This window comes from Mustelus asterias, unplaced genomic scaffold (genome assembly GCF_964213995.1).
Source record: "Mustelus asterias unplaced genomic scaffold, sMusAst1.hap1.1 HAP1_SCAFFOLD_2093, whole genome shotgun sequence".
In the NCBI taxonomy this organism is placed as follows: Eukaryota; Metazoa; Chordata; class Chondrichthyes; order Carcharhiniformes; family Triakidae; genus Mustelus; species Mustelus asterias.
In genome coordinates, this window is record NW_027592038.1 from 55,001 (window position 1) to 62,500 (window position 7,500).

The 7,500-nt window shown below is 52.9% G+C and overlaps 1 protein-coding gene across 1 annotated transcript in view; it reads right to left on the reverse strand.

Moving 5' to 3' along the window:
• Window positions 1-7,500, reverse strand: part of LOC144489286 (membrane-associated phosphatidylinositol transfer protein 1-like) — a gene marked incomplete at its 3' end in the record, with an annotated part of 61,631 nt that overhangs the window by 51,763 nt on the left and 2,368 nt on the right. Inside the window, exon 2 of the mRNA XM_078207152.1 lies at window positions 5,155-5,256. The remainder of the gene's footprint in view (window positions 1-5,154; window positions 5,257-7,500) is intronic.

Here is a 7,500-nt window from a genome sequence, read left to right on the forward strand (position 1 = left end):
GAGTGGGTGTGTGTGAGTGTGTGAGTGAGTTTGTGTGTGTGTGAGTGAGTGAGTGTGTGAGTGAGTGTGAGAGTGAGTGTGTGTGAGTGAGTGTGTGTGTGAGTGTGTGTGTGAGTGTGTGTGTGAGTGTGTGTGTAAGTGTGCGTGTGAGAGTGCGTGCATGACTGTGAGTGTGAGTGAGTGTGAGTGAGTGTGTGTGTGAGTGTGACTGTGAGTGTGTGTGTGTGTGAGTGAGTTTGTGTGTGAGTGAGTGTGTGAGTGAGTGAGTGAGTGTGTGAGTGAGTGTGTGAGTGAGTGTGTGAGTGAGTGTGAGAGTGAGTGTGTGTGAGTGATTGTGTGTGTGAGTGAGTGTGTGTGTGAGTGAGTGAGTGTGTGAGTGTGTGAGTGTGACTGAGTGTGTGTGAGTGTGAGTGAGTGAGTTTGTGTGAGTGTGGGTGAGTGTGGGTGTGTGTGGGTGTGTCTGTGAGAGTCTAAGTGTGAATGTGTGTGAATGAGTGTGTGAGAGTATGAGTGTGTGTGAGTTTGAGCGAGTGTGAGTGACTGTGAGAGTTTGGGTATGTGTGAGTTTCAGTGTGTGTGAGTTTGAGTGTGTGAATTTGTGTGAGTGTGTGTGAGTTTGAGTGTGTCTGAGTGTGTGTGTGTGAGTGAGTGTGTGTGAGTGAGTGTGTGTGAGTGTGTCTGAGTGTGTGTGTGTGAGTGAGTGTGTGTGAGTGAGTGTGTGTGAGTGTGAGTGAGTGTGTGTGAGTGTGAGTGTGTGTGAGTGTGAGTGTGTGTGAGTGAGTGTGTGAGTGTGTGTGAGTGAGTGAGTGTGAGTGAGTGTGTGTGAGTGTGTGTGTGAGTGAGTGTGTGAGTGTGTGTGAGTGAGTGTGTGTGAGTGAGTGCGTGTGAGTGAGTGTCTGTAAGCGAGTGTGTGTGAGTGAGTGTGAGTGAGAGTTTGTGTGTGAGTGAGTGTTTGTGAGTGAGTGTGAGTGAGTGTGTGTGAGTGAGTGTGTGTGAGTGAGTGTGAGTGAGTGTGTGTGAGTGAGTGTGAGTGAGTGTGTCTGAGTGTGTGTGTGAGTGTGTGTGAGTGAGTGTGTGAGTGTGTGTGTGTGTGTGAGTGAGTGTGTGTGAGTGAGTGTGTCTGAGTGTGTGTGAGTGAGTGTGTGTGAGTGAGTGTGAGTGAGTGTGTGAGTGTGTGTGAGTGAGTGTGTGTGTGAGTGTGAGTGAGTGAGTGTGTGTGTGAGTGTGAGTGAGTGTGTGTGTGAGTGTGTGTGAGTGAGTGTGAGTGAGTGTGTGAGTGTGAGTGAGTGTGTGTGTGTGTGAGTGTGTGTGTGAGTGTGTGTGAGTGAGTGTGAGTGAGTGTGTGAGTGAGTGTGTGTGTGAGTGTGAGTGAGTGAGTGTGTGTGAGTGAGTGAGTGTGTGTGTGTGTGTGAGTGAGTGTGAGTGAGTGTGTGAGTGTGTGTGAGTGTGTGAGTGTGTGTGAGTGAGTGTGTGTGTGAGTGAGTGTGTGAGTGAGTGTGTGAGTGAGTGTGTGGACATCTCGGAGGGTTCAGACAGCGAGGCGATATGGGTAGAGCTCAGGAATAGGGAGGGTGCAGTCACAATGTTGGGGTTTACTATAGGCCACCAAACTGCCAGCGGGAGATAGAGGAACAGATAGAACATAGAAACATAGAAACCCTACAGTGCAGAAGGAGGCCATTCGGCCCATCGAGTCTGCACCGACCACAATCCCGCCCAGGCCCTCCCCCTACATATTTTACCCGCTAATCCCTCTAACCTACGCATCCCAGGACTCTAAGGGACAATTTTTAACCTGGCCAATCAACCTAACCCGCACATCTTTGGACTGTGGGAGGAAACCGGAGCACCCGGAGGAAACCCACGCAGACACGAGGAGAATGTGCAAACTCCACACAGACAGTGACCCGAGCCGGGAATCGAACCCGGGACCCTGGAGCTGTGAAGCAGCAGTGCTAACCACTGTGCTACCGTGCCGCCCATATGTAGGCAGATTTTGGCAAAGTGTAAAAGTGACAGGGTTGTTGTGGTGGGAGATTTTAATTTCCCCGATATTGACTGGGACTCACTTAGTGCTTGGGGCGTGGATGGGGCAGAGTTTGTAAGGAGCATCCAGGAGGGCTTCTTGAAACAGTATGTAGATAGTCCAACTAGGGATGGGACCATACTGGACCTGGTATTGGGGAATGAGCCCGGCCAGGTGAACGATGTTTCAGTAGGGGAGCAGTTCGGGAACAGTGACCACAATTCAGTAAGCTTTAAGGTACTGATGGATAAAGATAAGTGTAGTCCTCAAGTGAAGGTGCTAAATTGGGGGAAGGCTAATTACAACAATATTAGGCAGGAACTGAAGAATGTAGATTGGGGGCAGATGTTTGAGGGCAAATCAACATCTGGCATGTGGGAGGCTTTCAGGTGTAAGTCGATAGGGATTCAGGACCGGCACATTCCTGTAAGGATGAAGGATAAGTCTGGCAAGTTTTGGGAACCTTGGATAACGAATGATATTGTGAGTCTAGTCACAGAGAAAAAGGAAGCATTTGTCAAAGCTAGGAGGCTGGGAACATACGAAGCAAGTGTGGAATACAAGGAAAGTAGAAAGAAACTTAAACAAGGAGTAAGAAGAGCTAAAAGGGTCACGAAAAGTCATTGGCCAGCAGGATTAAGGAAAATACCAAGGCTTTTTATACATATATTTGTCAAGACGCCCCTTAAAATCCACGACCCTTTAGGAGTCGGGAGATAATGCTGCAGCTTTATAGGACCCTGGTTAGACCACACTTGGAGTACTGCGCGCAGTTCTGGTCACCTCATTACAGGAAAGATGTTGAAGCCATTGAAAGGGTGCAGAGGAGATTTACAAGGATGTTGCCTGGATTGGGGGGCATGCCTTATGAGGATAGGTTGAGGGAGCTTGGTCTCTTCTCCCCGGAGAGACGAAGGATGAGAGGTGACCTGATAGAGGTTTACAAGATGTTGAGAGGTCTGGATAGGGTAGACTCTCAGAGGCTATTTCCAAGGGCTGAAATGGTTGCTACGAGAGGACACAGGTTTAAGGTGCTGGGGGGTAGGTACAGAGGAGATGTCAGGGGTAAGTTTTTCACTCAGAGGGTGGTGGGTGAGTGGAATCGGCTGACGTCGGTGGTGGTGGAGGCAAACTCGTTGGGGTCTTTTAAGAGACTTCTGGATGAGTACATGGGATTTAATGGGATTGAGGGCTATAGATAGGCCTAGAGGTGGGGATGTGATCGGCGCAACTTGTGGGCCGAAGGGCCTGTTTGTGCTGTGGCTTTCTATGTTCTATGTTCATATATAAAGAGCAGGAGGGTAGCCAGGGAGAGGGTTGGCCCACTCAAGGACAGGGGAGGGAATCTATGCGTGGAGCCAGAGGAAATGGGCGAGGTATTAAATGAGTACTTTGCGTCATTATTCACCAAAGAGAAGGACTTGGTGGATGATGAGTCTGGGAAAGGGTGTGTAGATAGTTTGAGTCATTTTGAGATCAAAAAGGAGGAGGTATTGGGGGTCTTGAGAAACATCAAGGTAGACAAGTCTCCAGGGCCTGATGGGATATCCCCCAGAATACTGAGAGAGACAATGGAGGAAATTGCTGGGGTCTTGAGAGAAATCTTTGTATCCTCACTGGCTACAGGGGAGGTCCCAAAGGATTGGAGAATAGCCAATGTTGTTCCTTTGTTTAAAAAGGGGAGCAAGAATAATCCAGGTAATTACAGGCCGGTGAGCCTTACATCAGCGGTAGGGAAATTATTGGAGAGGATTCTTCGAGACAGGATTTATTCCCACTTGGAAATAAGTGGACGTATTAGTGAGAGGCAACATGGTTTTGTGAAGGGGAGGTCGTGTCTCACGAATTTGATCGAGTTTTTCGAGGAAGTGACGAGGATGATTGATGAGGGTAGGGCAGTGGATGTTGTCTACATGGACTTCAGTAAGGCCTTTGACAAGGTCCCTCATGGCAGACTGGTGCAGAAAGTGAAGTCGCATGGGATCAGAGGTGAGCTGGCAAGGTGGATACAAAACTGGCTCGGTCAAAGAAGACAGAGGGTAGCAGTGGAAGGGTGCGTTTCTGAATGGAGGGCTGTGACAAGTGGTGTTCCTCAGGGATCAGTGCTGGGACCTTTGCTGTTTGTAATATATATAAATGATTTGGAGGAAAATGTAACTGGATTGATTAGTAAGTTTGCTGATGACACAAAGGTTGGTGGATTTGCGAATAGCGATGAGGACCATCAGAGGATACAGCAGGATATAGATCAGTTGGAGACTTGGGCGGAGAGATGGCAGATGGAGTTTAATCCGGACAAGTGTGAGGTAATGCATTTTGGAAGATCTAATACAGATAGGAAATATACAGTAAATGGCAGAACCCTTAAGAGTATTGATAGGCAGAGGGATCTGGGTGTACAGGTACACAGGTCACTGAAAGTGGCAATGCAGGTGGAGAAGGTAGTCAAGAAGGCATACGGCATGCTTGCCTTCATCGGCCGGGGTATTGAGTTTAAAAATTGGCAAGTCATGTTGCAGCTTTTTAGAACCTTAGTTAGGCCGCACTTGGAATATAGTGTTCAATTCTGGCCGCCACACTACCAGAAGGATGTGGAGGCTTTGGAGAGGGTATAGAAAAGATTTACCAGGATGTTGCCTGGTCTGGAGGGCATTAGCTATGAGGAGAGGTTGAGAAACTTGGTTTGTTCTCACTGGAACGACGGAGGTTGAGGGGAGACCTGATAGAAGTCTACAAGATTATGAGGGGCATGGACAGAGTGGATAGTCAGAAGCTTTTCCCCAGGGTGGAAGAGTCAATTACTCGGGGGCACAGGTTTAAGGTGCGAGGGGCAAGGTTTAAAGGAGATGTACGAGGCAGATTTTTTACACAGAGGGTGGTGGGTGCCTGGAACTCGCTGCCGGGGGAGTGGAAGCGGATACGGTCGTGGATTTTAAGGGGCGTCTTGACAAGTACATGAATAGGATGGGAATAGAGGGATATGGTCCCCAGAAGGGGAGGGGGTGTTAGTTCAGTCGGGCAGCATGGTCGGTGCAGGATTGGAGGGGCCGAAGGGCCTGTTCCTGTGCTGTAATTTTCTTTGTTCTTTGTTCTTCCTTGAGGGTGTGTGTGTGAGTTGTGAATCTTACCACGCTCCCCCGTCTGCTGCTAGTTCCGCTGCCAATCGTGATGTTGTTACACAGTGCATCGAATCCCAGAATTCCACCCACACAGTCTCCAATCACACACACCTACACAGAGAGAGAGAGAGAGAGATCCATCAACACCGCCCAGACCACAGCTCCCTCAGCACTGACCCTCTGACAGTGCGGCACTCCCTCAGCACTGACCCTCTGACAGTGCGGCACTCCCTCAGCACTGACCCTCTGACAGTGCGGCACTCCCTCAGCACTGACCCACTGACAGTGCGGCACTCCCTCAGCACTGACCCTCTGACAGTGCGGCACTCCCTCAGCACTGACCCTCCGACAGTGCGGCACTCCCTCAGCACTGACCGTCTGACAGTGCAGCTCTCCCTCAGCACTGACCCTCTGACACTGCAGCACTCCCTCAGCACTGACCCTCTGACAGTGCGGCACTCCCTCAGCACTGACCCTCTGACAGTGCGGCACTCCCTCAGCACTGACCCTCTGACAGTGCAGCACTCCCTCAGCACTGACCCTCTGACAGTGCGGCACTCCCTCAGCACTGACCCCCTGACAGTGCGGCACTCCCTCAGCACTGACCCCCTGACAGTGCGGCACTCCCTCAGCACTGACCCTCTGACAGTGCGGCACTCCCTCAGCACTGACCCTCTGACAGTGCGGCACTCCCTCAGCACTGACCCTCTGACAGTGCGGCACTCCCTCAGCACTGACCCTCTGACAGTGCGGCACTCCCTCAGCACTGACCCTCTGACAGTGCGGCACTCCCTCAGCACTGACCCTCTGACAGTCCGGCACTCCCTCAGCACTGACCCTCTGACAGTGCGGCACTCCCTCAGCACTGACCCTCTGACAGTGCGGCACTCCCTCAGCACTGACCCTCTGACAGTGCGGCACTCCCTCAGCACTGACCCTCTGACAGTGCGGCACTCCCTCGGTACTGACCCTCTGACAGTGCGGCACTCCCTCAGTACTGACCCTCTGACAGTGCGGCACTCCCTCAGCACTGACCCTCTGACAGTGCGGCACTCCCTCAGCACTGACCCACTGACAGTGCGGCACTCCCTCAGCACTGACCCACTGACAGTGCGGCACTCCCTCAGTACTGACCCTCTGACAGTGCGGCACTCCCACAGTCCTGACCCTCTGACAGTGCGGCACTCCCTCAGCACTGACCCTCTGACAGTGCGGCACTCCCCCAGCACTGACCCTCTGACAGTGCGGCACTCCCTTAGCACTGACTCTCTGACAGTGCGGCACCCCCTCAGCACTGACCCTCTGACAGTGCGGCACTCCCTCAGCACTGACCCTCTGACACTGCGGCACTCGCTCAGCACTGACCCTCTGACAGTGCGGCACTCCCTCAGTACTGACCCTCTGACAGTGCGGCACTCCCTCAGCACTGACCCTCTGACAGTGCGGCACTCCCTCAGCACTGACCCTCTGACAGTGCGGCACTCCCTCAGTACTGACCCTCTGACAGTGCGGCACTCCCTCAGCACTGACCCTCTGACAGTGCGACACTCCTTCAGTACTGACCCGCTGACAGTGCGGCACTCCCTCAGCACTGACCCACTGACAGTGCGGCACACCCTCAGCACTGACCCTCTGACAGTGCGGCACTCCCACAGTCCTGACCCTCTGACAGTACAGCACTCGCTCAGCACTGACCCTCTGACAGTGCGGCACTCCCTCAGCACTGACCCTCTGACAAAGCGGCACTCCCTCAGTACTGACCCTCTGACAGTGCGGCACTCCCTCAGTACTGACCCTCTGACAGTGCGGCACACCCTCAGCACTGACCCGCTGACAGTGCGGCACTCCCTCAGCACTGACCCTCTGACAGTGCGGCACTCCCTCAGCACTGACCCTCTGACAGTGCGGCACTCCCTCAGCACTGACCCTCTGACAGTGCGGCACTCCCACAGTCCTGACCCTCTGACAGTACAGCACTCGCTCAGCACTGACCCTCTGACAGTGCGGCACTCCCACAGTCCTGACCCTCTGACAGTACAGCACTCCCTCAGCACTGACCATCTGACAGTGCAGCTCTCCCTCAGCACTGACCCTCTGACAGTGCAGCACTCCCTCAGCACTGACCCTCTGACAGTGCGGCACTCCCTCAGTACTGACCCTCTGACAGTGCGGCACTCCCTCAGCACTGACCCTCTGACAGTGCGACACTCCCTCAGTACTGACCCTCTGACAGTGCGGCACTCCCTCAGTACTGACCCTCTGACAGTGCGACACTCCCTCAGTACTGACCCTCTGACAGTGCGGCACTCCCTCAGTACTGACCCTCTGACAGTGCGGCACTCCCTCAGCACTGAC